At 35.3% G+C, this 20,061-nt stretch overlaps 1 non-coding gene across 1 annotated transcript; it reads right to left on the bottom strand.

The window, feature by feature from the left end:
* Positions 1-19,468: 19,468 nt before the first annotated feature.
* Positions 19,469-19,575, bottom strand: LOC116111176. Its single transcript, XR_004125021.1, has one exon. It is a non-coding gene; the product is annotated as a small nucleolar RNA R71 (small nucleolar RNA).
* Between the last annotated feature and the right edge of the window lie 486 nt (positions 19,576-20,061).

Raw genomic sequence — 20,061 nt, 5'->3', positions numbered from 1 at the left:
AAACTCCCCCATCAGCCGTTGCTCCAATTGTTGAAGAATTCTATGCCAACTTACCCGAAAGTACCAATGGGCAAATGAGAGTTTGAGGAAAGGAGGTAAAATTTGATGTTGAGACAATTAACCAATATTATGGATTGCCACCAGTCGAAGAGGACGAATACGAGGAGTACTTGAAAAATGTCAATTATGACAGGGTAATTAGGAGATTGACAAAGGGACAAGTAGAGTGGGTCATGGTGGGTGATCGATATGAGAAATTTTGTATAGGAAATCTTCGCATGGCCACTCGTGTGTGGCAATATTTCATGAACACAAGATTGATGCCAACAACCCACAATAGTACCGTGGATCGAGTGAGAGCAATCTTGTTTTACTGTATCATGACAAAGAAGCAGATGAATGTGGGTAACATAATTGTGTCTCAAATGATATCCTGTGCCAACAATCTTAACATGAGCTACTCCTTCTCGCAACTCGTCACGACATTATGTAGTCAAGCGGGAGTTCCTCATACTTCGAGAGAAAAGGTGATTCACCCTGGCATTTGTTTGACTTATAAGTACATGAACAAACTATCAATAAGACAGAAAAAGCTAACCAGATCAGCGGGTGCTTCATCTTCAAAAGCTCCACAAGAGGAAAGAGACGAGAGTTTGCATGATAAGGTGGAAGCCATACACGATTATCAACGTTAACAAACCGAATGGATGAATGCTCAATTTCAAGTCCTCTTCAACGTGCAACGAGATCAAATGGAGAAAGCAAGGTGTGACACTTCAAGGTACAAATTGAGCAAGATGATTTATTACCCAAGTGAGGCTGATGAAGAAGACGATGAGGAGGCGTCCGATGAAAGTATGGAGGAATAAACAATGGGAGGAGCTCTAGTTAGAAAAGGAGAATTGATGTGTTGCCTTCCATGTTATTTCCTTCGCTTTATGTACTTTTATTTTTGTGTTGTTTAGATACTCATATGGGATGTTTGTTTGATGTAGGTTTTAGGTGGATTGTCGTTTAAGGTTTTAAGTTGTGACAAATTTAGTGTGGTTTGACATGTTAATCATTTGTGTTCACCCATAAGTTTCATTATGCACACTAAATTGGCCAAGCATGGCACATAGTTTGTTTTCTTTTGGATTAGATTCCCGATGACTATTGGATACGACAAACAATATGCATGCCTTCACAAGATTATCTCCACATATATGTTGGGCACGAAAGGTAGTGTAGTTGTTCTCTCTGCACATTGAGGACAATTATCATCTCTAACGTTGGGGGTAAGGAATATTTTCTTATGGTCAAATTTAGTTTCATTCGATGGACATCATTGAATATCTTTTGCGTTTGTTAGTGTATACTAGTGTATGCCCTAGAAACCATTCGTGTTGTCGGTTTCAGAGCATTTTGTCTTGTATTTATATATCATAAATAATAGAAGAAAGAGTTCTTCAATTCATGTATATAAATTGCTTCCTTTATTCAGTCATGCATTTAAAATAAAGTATGTATATGAATTATCCAGATAATTCATTTAATAGGATGCAATATAATTTGGGTAACTATATTGCATAGTAGACATATCGGATGCTTCCGAAAGATATCATGAGTTGATATAAGTACGGATGACGATGATAGTCATGTCACTAGGGCATTGGTATGGATTAGCGGTTAGTGAAATGTTTTTCAAACGTGACCGAATAACGACAAATCACTTGGAAAAGTATGTAGTCAATGATTTATCGTTTGGTTATATCAGTACACGATGTAGTCCTTTGACCTGAGACATTGTAGTCGGATCTGATATGGATGCATATGGTTCATACGGTGTATAAGTATGAGACTAATCATGTTTCGTATAATAAAGCCTATTTGGTCATATGTTGTTCATATGCAGAAAAGAACGATGGTCAAGAGGGGATCCATTGACTCGAAAATATAGGATCAGGAGTACCGCTGACTCCATTCGGATTCGAGTTCCTAAACGAATGTCGATAAATGTCAGAAATCAGAATCTCTGGCTAGAGTCTATTATTAGTCATACAAAAGTAAGTCTGTATTGATGAGTTCCGGACATATTGATTGATGATTCAGAAGAAGATCGAGTTTAGAATTTTGATCGTGGTTTAGGGACTATGGCACATTGCTAGATGTTTACCATAGTCGTTGGGCCACCAGACAAGTTTTCGCATTCGTCCAGAACTAGCTCACAGCTAATCCACGGTGGACCTACATGATCACAACAATAGCCTTGAGAAGTTAGAGAATGACGAGAGAGAGAAATGATTATCCGAAGAGGGCTAGCACCTTCCGAGGGTAATGACAGGATTTCTATGGTAATAGTTACATAGAAAATTGTTTGTGACATTTTAAGGGTTAAAATGGTCAAGCAGTAATTAATTATAATTAATTGTTATATCTTAAAGCGTTAAGATTAATGAGATGAACGAAAATAACCTTTTAATAGTTAAAGGGTAAAAGGATAAATTTATGGGTTGTTAATGTAAACTAGTTTAGTTTACATGGGCCCTTAAATAATATTGATTATTCAAAGGGTAGCATAATAAATTCGTGGGGTCCCTTTATAAAATAAGATTTTATTGGGCTTGGAAGTGAAAAATAAATAATTGCAAAATAGCCCAAGTATATATAAGTGCAAAAGGTTGCATTTTTGTTCATTATTCACTTGTTCACTCAAACACAAACTAAAAGCTCTCTCTCCCTAGCCAAGGCCACTCTCTAATCCTCTCAAGGTGGTGTTAAAGTGTGGAGGTTTCATCCTTTTGAAGCTAATCTTCATCAATCCAAAGCAAAGGAGTAGGTATAATCTCATATCCAAGCTTTGNATAACTTCATGTATAATGAATTCAAGGCAATAAGTAGAATAAATGAGTTCAACTACACTTGCCATCAACTAATTCTATGCCTTAAAGCTTTAATTTAAGGTTTCATAAAAATCTACAAACCCTAGCATAAACCCTAAAGTCATGGGAGGTTCTTCCTTACCTTTTTAAAGACTTCCTCCAACAAATCCTTTGCCTTTGACTTCTTTTACACCTTAATCCTACATATATAACATTATACCTCAACATCTACTTCAAATCTTCAAATCACATCAAAACTAAAGTTTTTAATCCTTACCTTAAACCCTTCAAATTGAAGATCCAAGGCTCCTATCTTGTTCTCCTTGAAAAATTATGCAAAACTCCTTGAAAACCTAGAGAAAGAAAGCTTGTTTCATGGAAGATTTGAGAGAAAATGGAAGAAATGTTGAAGAAAGGCTCTCTCCTTTGGCTTGAACGAATTTCATCTCATTTATAGGAAAATATTTCATTTATTTTCCAAAATTATGCAATTGGCCCAATTATTTTAATTGTATAACTCATAAGTCCTTAATTCTTCATATAAGGGCATTTTGGTCATTTCACACTAGACATAATTATTACTTAATTAATGCCATTAAATGCAATGAAGCCTACTCATCCTTGACTTTTTCAATGCTTATCCATAAGCAAAATAACCATTTTGCCCCTAAGCCTCTCTATGGATAATTGATTCATACCGTTCCAAATGAATTGACTATTTTGCCCTTAGTTAGATTTTATGCTTTTTAACATAAAATTAACATCTAAAGGACTATTTTGAGTTAGGAACATACCTTTGATATCCTGGGTATTACAATTGCTCTCTTCTCATTTACTCTCTCTCTCTCTCACAATTCTTTCTATTTTCTCTTTCTGTTTCTCTTTCTTATAACTCTTTTCTACTAACTCTCTTCTGTAAGTCACATGCCCCATCTTACCGGAGGCATGGCCGGGACTCGCTCCCGTTCTCCATGACTTCTACTCATTCTCAGCCGATCGGACTCGGTTATGCATGCATTCGGAACCCTTGGCTATGTGAGTGTATATTCTCTCTCTCTCTCTCTCGGGTATAGCCCTTATCCGCATGCACTCTCACGGGCCACACCACTTTTCTCTCTCATACTCATGCCGCTCTCTCTTTGTGGCGTACATGCGGGAATACTCTACCCATTACTCATAGGTTCCCCATCGCACAACCTATTCGTTTCGCTTTTTTTTTTATTCTCTAGTGCTTAATCTCTCTTTCTCTTTACTCTTAGAGTAGCTTATACTAAAAAATTCTCTACTCTTTCTCAAGCTACTTCTCCAATGCACAAGCAATGCATATGGATGACTCATGCTTATTAATGCACTCATGAAATACAATTATGCCATGTAGCAATAATTAAGGTTCTCTATTCTTCCTCATGTCTCTCTTAGGCATTTCATCAAACAACTCATGTGCATACAAAAACTCTACTTTAACTATAACTCTTCTCCTCTCTTTAAGCATCCAAAATGGGAGAAAACTCCCTCATATAATCTAGGTTCCTGTTAAGGAAAACGCTCCCAAAAAGACTCATGCAAACTCCTCCAACTTCAACTCAACTTCAATCTCTCAATACAAATGAACACTTCTCATAATGTAAACATATCCAATGACCATAAACTCAATACTCGTCTCATCTCAATTTCTCAATTTCTCAATTTCTCAATTTCTCAATTTCTCAATAACATAACATACACATGCATACATAAAGCACTACTCAAAAGATTTCTCAAATCCCAACTTGGGTTGGATTTACTTACCTTATGATGGAGTGACTCCACTAGCACTTCTCTTTTCCTTTGGTAGCTTGTCTTTTCTCTACAACTTAAACAACAATACTATAAAGACTTTAACATATCTATAAAGGAAATTTCACATTTAAAGCAAAAATCCTTACCTTAGGATGCTTTAGATTAACTTTATACCAAAACTACTCAAAAAGCCCTCTAAAATCCTTAGATGATTGAGTGGAAAGTTGAGAGAAAATGTTGAATGGGAATGGCGGTGGAAGAAGAAGAATGAAGGGTTTTCTAAACTTAATCCCTTTTTAGCTCATATTATAACCATTCTTTCCCATTTTCCCTTGCTCTTTCTTAGAAATTCCATCCTTGTCCTTTAATTCATCGCACTCACATCCCCAATTCCAACACATTCTCCATGAAATTTTCTTACATTTCACTCTCCACTTTTCCTGCTACTTAGGGGTGGAATGGTCATTTTGCCCCTATGGAAAATTCTCTAGAAACTTCACTACACATTTCAATTGGCCCTTCGCCATGGTGAAGACTTTTCCTTCGCCCCGGCAAAGAAATCTAGAGCCTACGTCTCTGTGGCGAAGATTCTTCCTCACCCCAGTGAAGACTGAAATCTCAAAATTCACCAAGTCTTAATCAATTTCATGGCAAACACTCAACCAATGCAAAACATAAGTTCAACCAAGGGCCAACCAGCCAATATTAACAATATACTAACTTACTGACTCAAGTAAAAGCAAAACAATAAACATTTAGGCAATACACCACAAATTAGCTACGTACCTTGTAATGCCCCACTTGAGGTACGTAGTTTAATTGTGTTGTATTACTTGAATGATTATTGTTTTGTCCTCATTTGAGTTGGTTTGTTGTTGTTATAGTTTGGTTGAGTGGTTTCCTGAAATTTGTAAAGACTTGGCGAATTTTTGTGTTACAGACTTTACCGGGGCAAAGAAGAAGCTTTGCCACGACGATGAAGTTCTGCAACCTATGATGTAGGTTCTTTAATTTTTCGTCGGGGCGAAGAAAGATTCTTTGCCGCGGCGAAGGGCCTGACAAAATGTGTATTGAATTTCTAGAGAATTCTTCCTTTGGGGCATAATGACCATTCTACCCCTAATTAGCAGGAAAAGTAGGGAGTGAAATGTAAGGAAATTGCATGGAGAATAGTTTAAATGGGGGTGCATTTGCAAAGAATTAAAAGGGAAAAGGTGGAATTCCTAAGAAAGAGTAAGGGTAAAATGGGAAAGAAGGTGTAAAATATGAGTAAATAAGGGTTAAGTCTTAGAAACCCTTTCATTCTTCTTCTTCCACCACCATATTCATTCATCCTTTTCTCTTTACTTTCCATCCAATCCTTCAAGGATTTGAAAGGGCTTTTGAGTAGTTTTTGGGTAGAGAGGTGATCTAAAGCATCCTAAGGTAAGGACCTTTATTCTAGATGTGAAATTTTGCTATAAAGGTGTTAAGGTCTTATTGTGTTATTGTTTAAAAGTGTAGAGAAAAGACATCTACCAAAGGAAAAGAGAAGTGCTAGTGGAATCACACCATCACAAGGTAAGTAAATCCAACTCAAGCTAAAGTTCATAAATCTTTGAGTAGAGATTTCTTATTGCATGTATAAATGATGCTTGTTGAGAACTTGAGTAGAGATATATGTTTGTTTGTTGAGAAATTGAGTTGAGATGAGTATTTATGTTATGGTGTTGGATATGCTCTCTTTATAGGAAGTGTTAATGTGTGATGAGTTGAGATGAATTTAGAGGAGATTGAGTAAATATTTGGGAGTGTTCTTCTATGATAGGAGTTATGTCCATAGAAGGGAATTTCTTCCCATTTTTGGATGGTTACAAAGAGAAATAGAATTGTAGTTAGAGAAGAGTTTTTGTATGCACATGAGTTGTTTGATGAAATGCCTAAGAGAAGTTTGAGAACGAGTTATGAACCTTAATTCTTGCAACATTGCATATTGGCATTTCCTAAGTGCATTATTGAGCATGAACCATCCATATGCATTAATTGTGCATTGAAAAATAGATTGAGAAAGAGTAGAGAATTTTGGGAATAGACTTTGTGCTTAAACTACTCTAAGAGCTAAAGAAGAGAATAGAGTAGGTTATGCGATGGGGAACCCATGAGTGGTGAGTAAAGTCACGAGAGTGGGTGCTTTGTGATCCCCAACCGTGCCTCTGGTAAGAAGGGGTTGTGATATTCGAGAGATAGAGAGAAAGAATGTACACTCACATGGCCAAGGGTTACGAATACATGCATAACAGAATCCGATCGGTACAGAAATGAGTAGAAGTCACGTAGAGCGGGAGAGTTCCTGGCCGTGCCTATGGTAAGATGAGGCCGTGACATTCCCATGAGTAGAATGAGAAAACAGAGAAATAGAAAGAACAAAAAGAGAAAATGAGTAGAGTCACAAAGAGTGGGTTGAGTCCCCAGCCGTGCCTCCGGTAAGATGAGGCAATGATGTACACTAGAGAATAGGTAGAAAAGAGTATGAGAAATAGAAACAGAAAGAGAGCAGAAATGAGAAGAGAAGAGTGTAAGGAAAGAATTAAGAGAAAGAGTTACGGGGATAGACGAGTAGAGGATTTACTTACTGAACATTATTTTGCTCACCCCGTTGTTTTTCTATGTTTTTGCAGGTTCTAGATGAGGACGCAATCGGATGGATGTCGACGGGCGAGGAGGAGTAGTTACACTGTCCACCACACTTTTGAGAACTTTTGTAAATAATGCTGACTTTGTGTAAAGAATATGTATAGTAAATGAAAGAAAATTTTTGGGCCCAACTATTTTCATTAATGTCCTAGTATTTTATTATATGTAGTTTTATGAGTATCGTAGTATCAAACAGTTATTACATACCTCAAGTGGGGCGTTACACTCAACCTAGTCCATTAGTTCATTCAATTCTTGGGCCCTTAAGAATCAAAAGCACTAAGCATAATAATAAAACTTATGAAGAAATCTTAATAAAAATCAACATAAATAAATCAACAAATAATCAAGAGATTGGGCTACATCTTAGCTCTAGAAAAATAAAGTTAGTTCATAAAAAACATGAAAGAAACAATTATCTTTATTAAAACAATCAACACGAGTTTATAAGAAAGAAACAAGAAGAACTTCTCTATATTGTGAATCAAAGCTCTAGAAATTCTAACACTTTTCTTCTCTACAGGTTTTTCTTCTCTTATTCTCCCCCCAAAATCAGCTAAAGACATATATTTATACTCTTAGGGTTTTAGGGTTATGATTCCCACTATCCTAATCACTTTAGAAGTCTTAAAATAGGAAATACACGTCTTAAATTTAATGTAGAAAATTCCAGAATCACAATGCCGCAGTGCTGTGCCTAGGCATAGTTGATTTTGCCTTAGAACTTGCAATCTTTAAAAGATGGTGATGTTTGAGCATGATAATGTTCAAATCTGGAAAAGTGGTAAAGATATGAATTGTAGCCCTTTGAATCAGCTTGCAATCTTTAATCCGAGTTCTACAACTCGAGATATTTTCAAAAGACCAAGGTATGCTCAAGCTAGAGCTAATCTAGAATCTTCTCTTTACTTCAAACCTCCATAACTTCTTCAATTCAACTTCGATTCTTGATCCGTTTGTTTCTACTAGTCACTAATTTCGTTGCCAACATTATTCTTCATCTGAGCATAACATTTAAGCACTAGTAGCCTAAAAAACACTCAAACACACCTGTGATCCCGTAAAAGACAATTATGAAAATATTAAGCAACTTTACCAAATTAAGCCTAATTTCCCACAAATAATCCCCATAAACCACTAACTAAATGTGTATTTTCAAGCTCTTATCACAACCCCCAACTAGCTTCTTACTAGTCCCTAGCAAGCTAAGTGATAAAACAAGTCTTTTAGCTCGAAAACACAAACAAAATAAAATCTATGTGTAAACTATCCTAAATCACTTCCGTAGATTGTCATGGTTGCATTTAGCATATGCAACAAGCCTTTAAACCCCTAGGCAACCCTAGTTGGACGAGTTGTAGTCTTATGAGGGTTTCCAGTGATGATACCCACAAACATCCAAACCTAACCTCACCTAGACTCAAAACCAAAGACTCAAACAAACATTTTAGGAACCATACATATAATCATCTCAAAAATTGTCTCAGTGTGAACAAATCAAATAATTAAAAACATGCAAATATAAAGAATACGCAGATTTCAACTACACTCTTGTTTTTTACTCTCTCATAATCATTCACAAACCATTCATCCAAAAACCCAGATGAATTTATGCATAGCTTTCATAGGCAAAGTAAGAAAATAAAACAAATGTACAATCAAACTTCGTAGGCTCAAATTTCAAACCACTCTCTACTAATGTAGAATCCAATCACTACCTCAGATAATTAGGTCTTTTTCATGGTCGTAACGTTAGGCTAGGGTAATGGTTTATGAAAGAATAGAACGGAATTTTAACAAAATGTAAGAGACTTAATATTTTACAGTAAATGACCATGAAAATCTCTTTCTTGCTTCCCTTCTCATTCACCCTCAACCCTTTCACATTGATTGAACTCTTCCTTCCAACATTAGCACAAGCCCTCATGTAATGTACCTCGTTTCAAGTTCTTCTCACCAGCTACTTCTTCCTATTTTTCTGCAATTTTTTTTTTTTTTTTTTTTTGTTCATTCATTTTTTTTGAGGAAGATAGTAACTCATAAAAAAATTGTCTACCCCACCTTGCTTCTACTATCAATTTTTTTTTCTTTTCACAACCCCCAAGCTATCTCATTACACATACTCAGATTGTGGTCCAAAAGATATATTTATTTTCTTCTACCACACTTCTTTTCATGATTTTTTCTTCTAAGGTCATCTCAAATTAAGTCTCTCACAATAAGATGGGTCGGAAAGTGTTTTAGGCTTTATCATCAAGGTGAAATATAGTGATTTTAAAATATAAAAAAAAAAATAAGGCTTACCAAGTGTATATATAGGCTCAAAGGGTTAACTAGGGATAAAATAATATAGGTTGGCTTGAAAGGCTCAATCGTTTCAAAGAAAATTGCCTTAATCATATCCTAAGCAATGTAGATTCTAGGATTTCGCCTCAAGTGATTATCAAATGAGTTCTAGATTTTATGCACAATTTTCACAAAAAAATAAAAAAAATAAAAAAAATTTATTGCCCATAAAAACACACACAAAACGTCTCTAAGTTTCCGAATTACTCAACCAATCAAATCTATTCCCAAGAGAGTCATAACTAAATGCAATAGCCATCTACTATAATCTTTACACTATGCGAAAGTTAATAAAATCTCAATGTCACAAATTCACAATGATGGTCTTATCATTGACTTATGTATGAGTTCCAAAACAAAACAAAATACATTGACTCTTTGACCTTACAACACACCTAAAACAATTCCACCCAAAAGCTTTTAAAGAGATAATTCAAAGCAAAAGATATTCAAAGATGTCCACCGAATGAAACTAAATTTGGCCATAAAAAAAATATATTCCTTACCCCCAACGTTAGAGATGAACATTGTCCTCAATGTGCAAAGAGAACAACTACAATACTCTTCGTGCATAACATTTATGTGGAGGTAGTCTTGTGAAGCCTTGCATATTGTTTGTTGTATCCAATAGTCATTGGGAATCTAGTCAAAAGAAAAAAAAATTACGCTTTTCTTGGCCAATTTAGTGTGCATAAAAGAAATTATGGGTGAAACATAAACAACTAACACATCAAACCAAACCAAAGTTATCACAACTTAACACATTAAACAAAAATCTAAAATAAATTCAAAACAAAAACCAAAATTAAAGTAAAGAGCTTGGGTTGCCTCCTAAGAAGCACTTTATTAGAGTTGTAAGCTCGACTTTTCAAATCCTTCAATCTGGATCATCTAGGAAAATCCAAACCCTTTTATCCTTCAATCTACCATACACATAAGGCTTCAGTTGTTGTTCATCTACCCTATCAAATTCAGCCTCCATAATCCTAGTGTTGACTAAACAATTTTCTAGGGGTAAGCTATGGTAGTTTTCTTCTAAGGTTTCCGCTACTTTGTCATCAAGGATGCTAATCTCAAAGCAAGTATCTAACTCGGATGGACATTCCATCGTGTTAAAAACATTGAACTCCACTTGTTCGTCTTCCACCCTTAAGATTATTTTACCTTGGTGTACATCTATTAAAGTACTACTTGCAGCTTGAAAAGGCCTTCCTAAAATTAAAAGTATGTTCCGGTCTTCTTCCATATCAAGAACTACAAAATCTACTGGAAAGATAAATTTGTCTACCTTTATTAGGACATCCTCCACCACTCCCCTAGGATATGTTATGGATCTATCCGCCAATTGAAGATGAATCATGGTTGGCTTCACCTCTCCTAAACCCAGTTTCCTGAAAATAGAAAATGGCATCAAGTTAATGCTAGCTTTTAAATCACATAAAGCTTTATCAAAATAAAATCTACCAATTGTGCAAGGAATATTAAAACTCCCTAGATCTATTAATTTCAATGGTAGTTTCTTTTGAAGCAACGTGCTACATTCCTTGATGAGCATGACCATCTCATGTTCTTCAAACCTCATTTTGTGTGTAAGGATCTCCTTTACGAACTTGGCATACTTTGGCATTTGCTCCAATATATCTACAAAAGGAATATTTATGTTTAAGCTTCTAAACATATCCATATGTTAGTAAATGATCCAGTTACGCAGCGGAAAACAAAAATATTTACGACATGGATCGTTCTATAGAACCAATATCAGGGTACAAATTTACAGTTTATTTAGAAATAAGAATCTGCAGATTTTCAGTTTAGAGTTTAAGAAATCATACACACGTTTGGAGGCTCCTCCAAGTTTGTCTCTGAACAGATTTTGCTACCAAACCAAGTGTAGAATCGAACCAATGTAGTCCACATGAAGATAACTCTAACGAACTAAAGAGGGATTTACTAGATCCTCTTTAGTCTTTAAGAACCAAAAAGAAATCAAAGTGTATTTGATGTTTCGCAAAAGCAAAACTGGCATGCGAGAGTGTTTAAAGGGGCTGGAATTTTTCTTTCATTGACTGAATGAGTGAAATTTATTTATTTCACAAAGTGTGCACTTATATAGTGCACACTATACCCTATTCCATCATGGAATGGGCTTGGGCTCCAACCCAAACACCCCTAGTATCCAAACATCCCCTTTAAGATATTTTTTAATTTTAATTTATCATTATCTCAATTCAATTCAATTCAATTAATATATATTTATAATATATATTAACATTTAACAATAATGATAATTTATTTAAATATATGTGAACACATATTTAAACGTAATCTCACTTATTTAATTTTAATATCAAATTAAATAAAGGCTACGATCTTAGCAAATTTAATTGCACTGTGAAATTACCAAAATACCCTTTCACCTAAAAAGACGAAAACGCCCTTCTTCTAAACTGGTTCTTAAATTATCTTCTATGTGTGTGACTCGTAGGCTCCTTATCATACTGGTAGTGTGTAGTATCGCGATTAACACCAATTAATCGTCTCATTACACACAGACCAAGATTGGCCCCTAGCAAGGCATCATGGCCACCCGATAGATTCGGATTCAATGAAACAGTTACCTGTCAACGATATGGTTACCGTATAATTCGATCCTTTCATCAACCGTTATCTCGACGAGACCATGGCATAGAAATAGTGTCAACCTCGGTTACTCTCTATATTATGTATTTAGTTACTAGACCAATGACCTATAATATAAACCGGATAAAGAAACAACTCAATCCCACTGTGGCCATAGTTTTAGTGTCATTGCCATTTACTGAATTGCATCATGAGATAACTTCTCCCGTACCCAGGAGTGATGAATCCTCTGTCTATCCACCATAGTCTTGATACACTCCTTGATGCAGCTAATCACCACCATATTGACAACTCTGAATAGAACTACGTTAGGCTAGTGTGAAACTACACCAATCAGTGCACAAGGTGCTCCGGTGATCTCAAGTCTAAGGATCACATGCACCACCATTCGTTAGAGGATTTGTTCTATAGACACTAGGGTTACCATCCATATGGAATTCTCTGATGGGTCAGTCCAGTGAACTTGCCTACAATAAGCATCCATGTGTTACACCAGGTTGTCACCAAACAACCTTGACAAGTGAGATTAGTCACTACCTTTCGACAGGGTCATTCAACACTATGATAGCCTTACCGTATTATCTGTGCCCTTACTTCAGAATAATACTAGGGCTACGGACGTTTCTAGAATGACCACCATATGTGCTCATAGGGTTCTCACCATCAAGATTTGAAACACTTGATACCTTTATCACGGTTCTACCATTCTAAGGACATATATCAATACATACAATGATGATTTACGTGATATAGTATAAAATGCCTTTTATTGATCAATGAACATTATTACAAGGAGTCAATTCTACAATAATGGATTGGCTCTAGGGCATCTACTCTAACACCATGAGCTTACCAAATTGCTTGTCCAATCTTTGTTTTTATAGTCTATGAGGGTACGGAAGAGAGGCTTCATCTTTCTTTACATCTTGGGTTTTGCTCTCAAGTTTGGGTTTTGTGCCTAGGCATTGTGCTGAGGCATTGTTGGTTCTGTCCAATTTTGTGTCTTTAGCTTTGTCCTCAGTTTCTTAAGCTTTTCTTGATTCTTTCAGCTCCTTACCACTTCTCAACATGATGGCATTGAGTTGCTCATTTGGATTCTTCTCGATATCACTCGAAAACATTCCTTGAACTCTTCCCGCTAAGATACTATGAATTTGTCCCATTTGAGCTTTAAGGTTCCTTATGGAAATGGATTGATTTTGCAACAAGACTTCATATTTTTTAAGTTGAGCTTCATTCTTGTCAAATATTTTACCCAATTCCTTCATAAACTTTGTAAAAACATCCTCCAAATTTGATTTTACCTCTTGAACTTGAAAACTAGGAGGTGGCTTAGGATAATTGTTGTTACTCCACGAAAAATTTTGGATGGTTTCGCCATGCTAGAGTATATGTATTAGAGTATGGATTCTCTTGCTCTCCTTGAAAATTGTTGACATAGTTTGCTTGTTGAGGTAGAGCAAATGGATTCCCTACTTGACAAATGATTCCCTGCACAAAATTCACAAGTTAGAGAACGAGTTTCAATAGCATTTACCTTTAGGGAAACTCCCAATTGCTTTTAAATGGCTGAAAGTTGAGCAGCCAATACGGTGTAGCCATCAACTTCATGCACTCCCGCTGCTTTCCTTGTTGAATTTCTCTCTGAAGGCCTCATGTAGTTATTGTTTGCCATCACTTCTATTAGATTATAGGTTTCCCCAGTGTTTTGTTATTCAAGGCTCCCCCACTTGCAGCATCTACCATGGCTTGTATATTCGGCATCAACCCATTGTAAAATGTTTGCACTTGCGACCTATTGGTAACCCACGGTGAGGACACCTCCATAAGAGATCCTTATATCTCGCCCAAGCTTCATAAAGCGACTCCATATCTTGCTGGAAAAATTTGTGAAGTCACTCCTCATCTTGGCAGACTTGGATTGGTAGAAAATACTTCGCAAGGAACACTTGAACTAACTCATTCTAAGTACTAATGGTTCCAGGTGGTAGAGAAATTATCCAAACCTTAGCTTTATCCTGAAGAGAGAATGGGAAAAGCCTTAATCTAATTGCATCATCAGATACCCCATTATGTCGGAATGTATCGCATAGCTCCATAAAATTTGTGATATGCAAATTAGGATCATCGCTATACAACCTTGTGAATTGAATCGAATTTGGTATCATCTAAATAATGTCTGGCTTCATCTTGAAGGTATTTGCTTGAATCGGTGGTCTCCTACTACTAGAAGCACATCCCTCAATTATAGGTCTTGAGTAATCCTTAAGTGCCCTTTGAACTTCTTCTCCTCTTGTATTTGCCATTGAACCTAACTCTTCTGTACGATCCAACACTAAAAACATAGAAGTAAAAATTAAAGCACTAAAAACAAAAATAAATAAATAACAAACAAAAACAAATTACAAACCAAATTAGCAACTAAATAGCTTGTATTGATATTGATAATATAAAAGCAATTCCCTAGCAACGGTGCCAAAAACTTGTTGAAATCCGCAAGTGTACGGAATCGTGCAAGTAATATAGCTCGAGTAACGAGTGTCGAATCCCAAGATAATTACTACTACCAAGTACCACACTATCCTATCTTATTGCTATTTGATTAATCAGATTTTCAGAATGATTCAATGAAAAAAAAAAATAAACTAGAAACAAAACAAAAACATAATTTTATTAATACTTTGGTAGGAAATCAATATGACTAAACCTAGGGCATAGATTTCACACCAATTTAATCCTATGCATTGACAATTATCGTTAACCCAATTAAGCTTATTCTAAAGGCCAAACTCCCTAATATTTCGCTAACTTTCTCTTGAACAATTAACAAATTAACTCCTAATTACTAGCCTGAATTATCTCTAATCAGATTTAAGCAATTGGAGATCATTAAGTTCTATGAAATTTACCAGAGCCTCACAGATCCTGGTAACCTATCTCTAGCGTTCGCTCAATCTATTGTTTTAGTACCTTAGACTAATTATGTTTCATCTCTCAATCTCAACCTAACCCATAAAATCATTCAGCTCTAGGGCCCTTAAGAATTGAAAGCGTTAAGCGCAATAATAAAACTTAAAACAAAACTTAATAAAAATTAGCAACAAATAATTCAATGCATATTCATAAAATTGGGCTACATCTTAGCCCAAGAAAGTAAAATTAGTTCATACTTTCAATAATAAAAGCAACCATTGTATTCATAAACATGAGTGTAAGAAAGAGTAGAAAAACTTGTCTAATTGGTGACCCAAAATTGTAGGAATTTGCAATCTCCAAAGAGCGGCTAAACTTCTCTCTTTTCTAATCTCCCCCCAAAATCAGCTAAAGACATATATTTATACTCCTAGGGTTTTAGGGTTATGATTCCCACTATCGTAATCACTTTAGAAGTCTTAAAATAGGAAATACACATCATAAATTTAATGTAGTAAATTCCAGAATTGCAGTTTTGCCATGGCACTGTGCCTAGGCATAGTTGATTCTGCCCCAAAACTTGTAATCTTTAAAAGATGATGATGTTTGAGCATGATAACGTTCTAATTTGGCAAAGTGGTAAAGATATGAATTGTATCCCTTTGAATCATCTTGCCAAAGGTCTATGAATCATCTTAATCTGAGTTATATAGCTCGAGATATTTTCAAAATACCGAGGTATGCTCAAGCTAGAGCGTAATCTAGAATTTTCTATTTACTTCAAACCTCCATAACTTCTTCAATTCAACTCTGATTCTTGATCTGTTTATTTCTACTCATCACTCATTATGTTGCTAACATGATTCTTCATCTGAGCATAACATTTAATGACTAGTAGCTTGAAAAACACTCAAACACACCCGTGATCCTGTAAAAGATAATTATGAAAATATTAAGCAACTTTACCAAATTAAGCCTAATTTCCCACAAATAATCCCCATAAACCACTAGCTAAATGTGTATTTTCAAGCTCTTATCAGTGTTGTACAAATTCAATGCAAGTAAACCCAATCTAAGCTCTAATTTGAGTAGTATATGTGTAAGTTGATTCTTGAGTGTTTGTGTATGATGTATGATAAGAAGTATTGGCTGTTTAGATGCTTGTTTGATGGAGAATAATGTGTAGAAGTTTAGCCAAGATGAATAGTTATGTAGATGTGATGTTTTGGTTGAACTTTGGATGAAATTTTGAAGAGTTGATGTTGGAATTTGGAAGTGTTGAATTCAGCTGGAATAGGGGCTGAGTTTTTGTTGAATTTTCTTCCAACTTCAAGGTATTTGGATAGATGTGGAGTTGTGGCCAGCCATGTACTTATATGTGCATGTAAAGTGTTTTTTTAAATTTCAAAAGAAATTCATGCATGAATTTATCAAATATTGTTAAAGATAATGTTTGAGAAAGGAAAGAATTGATGTTAAAAGGTTGTATTAGACTTGACCAAGTATAAGTTTAAGTGTTTAAGAGTTCATTTTGTTATGCCAAAATTTAGAATAACACTTGGTTATGTTAGTTCAATGAAATGATATGGCCTTTAGTGTGTGGTTCAAGTTGCTTGAACTTTTAGCATTAGTTTGAATGGCATATTGTATTTAGTCATTGAATTATGAGTTTTGAAACCTATGACTTTAGAAAACTGATGGCAAGATTTGCATATTAAATTGTTGCAATAGTGTAATATTGATGATAGTAAAAGAGGGTGATTATATTATAATATTACAATATGTCACAATAAATTGTCAAGCTTGTAGGCTTGAAATTAGAAAGATCATTCAAAGAATGGCTTGGCCAAATGAGGATATTGTAGTTTCTTGTTTTGAGATTAGTTATAAACATCATGTAATAAGTGATTTTATTGTATAAAGAATAGAAAAGCTTTCCCAAGTATAGATATCAAAAGAAACATCAAAGAAATAGAAGTTTGGTTTATGTATTAAATACATGACCATTTTAGAAATTGATTGGCATGAGTATAGTTTTCGTGCCTTATTATATATTACAAGCTATAGCATTGTGCTAAAAGATCTTGAGAATATGTTGTATTGGCCAAAAGTTTAGTTAAGAATGTCATAAAGAAATTAGAATTTATCCAAAGTATATATCTTCTGCTATATGTTAGATTGTATTTACAATGATTAATATGGCAATATAGATTAATGTATAGAATTTTGATAATCCGAGAATTATACTGCTTTTATTAGGCTTTTTGGCCGGATTTTAGATACTTCTTAGTTCAATTTTTGCCTGAAGTGCTACTTAATTCTTTACATTTTGTATTTCAGGCCAAAACGGACATTTTGAGCAGATAGTGAGCAAATTGGACTTTCTGGACCCAGAAGTGAGCGGATTTCAGAATTTGGAGGAGTTCTGAAGCACTATGAAGCTTGTTCCAATGAGAAAGCATTGGCGATCGAAGATTCAAGCAAAGAAGCAAGCGGAGGGCAATTATGTAATTTTAGAATTCTTCATGAAGGTTTGCCACGGCGAAGAAAGCGAAACACAAGATTCTAACTTACCTCATCGCCGCGGCGAAAGAAGTCTGTGGATTTTTGTTTTCTTCAAAACGCACAGTTTTATTTTAGGAAAGTTGTAGGTTTTTGCGTGAACTATAAAAGGAAAACTTTACCATTTTGAGAAGGGTGGTCCAAGTTTTCTTGGTTTTCATTTTTCCTTTAAATAGATTTGACATTTTTGTTAAGAAAGTGAGAAGATTGGAGATTAAACCTCGTGGATTCTTCAACTAGGGGAGATATCTTTTCTTTTCTCTTAAATTCAATATGTTGAATGCTATGTTTACTGTATTTCTTACTATGTATTTTGATTTAGTTATGAACTAACCCATTTTGGGTTAGGGTTTTGATTAAGTTCGGATTTCTATGGGTTAATGAATTGATTATTGCTATTTCCATATTCTATTTCATAGATTGTGTGGTTATTCTGTTTTTAATGGAATTTATTTGATGAATATATTGAGATTGAGAAATGAATCATGTTGAGCTTCTTGGGTAATCACCATTGTAGTATTGAATGCTAGAGATAGATTTGAGAATCAATGAAATCAAGCTAGGATTCCATTAGCTTAATGAACTTGGATCTTTTATTCTTCAATTTGTTGGGTGTGGAAGTTTAATAGGGAAAAGTAGGAATTCATAGTCTGAGAAGGTATGTTTGACAACTTAGAGAATTCGATTTATAATCTGTGCATGTGAGTGTGGAATTAACATAGTCTATAGAATTCATCCATAGAGTCCGAATGAAGTCAAAACCCTAACCGTTTGTTAAATTGATATTATTCTTGTGTTTAAATTCTTGCTTTCATTAATTAGTCTTTAATACTTAGTAAGTTTGTTTTAGTTTTAGATTTAATCTCTCCCATTAATCCAAACACATTTGGTTCCTCCAACTTGAAAACAGTAGGAAATTTAGTGCTTAACAACCAATCCTTGTGGGAACGATACTCACTCATCACTTATTACTTTGTGCGACTAGTGCACTTGCTATTTATGCATGTTGTAGTTACAACGCATCAAGTTTTTGGCGCCGTTGTTGGGGATTGAGTTGTGTGTTAACATTAAATTTTTCTTGTGTTAGCTAGATTGGAGCTTTATTTTTGCTTAATTGTGGGTTAGTTTAATTTTTGTTATTCTTTTTGGTTGGCTTGTGATCTCACTTTTTGTCTCTTTCTGTGTAGTTTATGTGAAGAGCAAGATGTCAGCCAATGGTTCTTGTTGATCCTGAGATTGAAAGAACCACTAGAAGACTTAACAAAGAAAGAAGAGAAAGAGAAGCTACAATGGAACCAGAGGTCATAGTTGTTGAGATGGCAGAAAATAGAACACTAAGGGAGTTTTCATGTCCCCCAGTTGATGGCAGTGGGTTGAGTATTACTAGACCAGCAATACAAGCCAATAACTTTGAGATAAAGCCGACAATCATCCAGATGATCCAACAGTCAGTACAATTCAGGGGAGATTTGAAGGAAGATCCAAATCTACACATTGCCAATTTTTTGGAGATTTGTGATACTTTCAAGTCAAACGGAGTGTTAGATAACGCCATCAGATTGAGACTATTCCTGTTTTCATTGAAGGATAAAGCTAACGAATGGTTAATGGCACTACTATCAGGAACGATCACAACATGGAATGATTTAGCATAGAAGTTCCTGACCAAATTCTTTCTTCCAGCAAAGTCGGCAAAGCTGAGAAATGATATCACACCGTTTCTACAAGAAGAGTCGGAATCATTGTATGAGGCTTGGGAGAGATACAAAGAATTACTGAGGAGGTGTCCACATCATGGGTTGCCAGTTTGGATGCAAGTCCAAACATTTTATAACGGATTGATGGTGAATGTGCAAACTATGGTGGATGCAGCATCGGGAGGAGCACTGCAAAATAAGACTCTGAAAGAAGCTCAAGAGTTGCTTGAAGTTCTGGCAAGAAACAATTATCAAAGACCTAATAAGATGGTGTAACCTAAGAAATCTATGGGTCTTCATGAATTTGATGCATATACAGCCATTTCAGCCCAACTGACAACACTTCAGAAACAGTTGGGAAGTATGCAGGTAAATTCCATTCAAGCACCTCAACTAACTTGTGAATTTTATGCAGGTAATCACATGAGCAACGAATGTCAAGTAGGGAACACGTTTGCTTCAGCATCATCATCATCATCATCATCGGAGTAGGTTAACTACTTGGTAGGAAATCAAAGGCAATCGAACAATCCATACTCCAACACATATAATCCTGGTTAGAGGAATCATCCGAACCTATCTTAGGGCAA

The sequence above is a fragment of the Pistacia vera genome, unplaced genomic scaffold, assembly GCF_008641045.1.
Source record: "Pistacia vera cultivar Batoury unplaced genomic scaffold, PisVer_v2 Contig628, whole genome shotgun sequence".
NCBI lineage: Eukaryota > Viridiplantae > Streptophyta > Magnoliopsida > Sapindales > Anacardiaceae > Pistacia > Pistacia vera.
The sequence above is the reverse complement of the archived record's forward strand: the minus strand, read 5'-3'. Positions and strand labels throughout refer to the sequence as shown.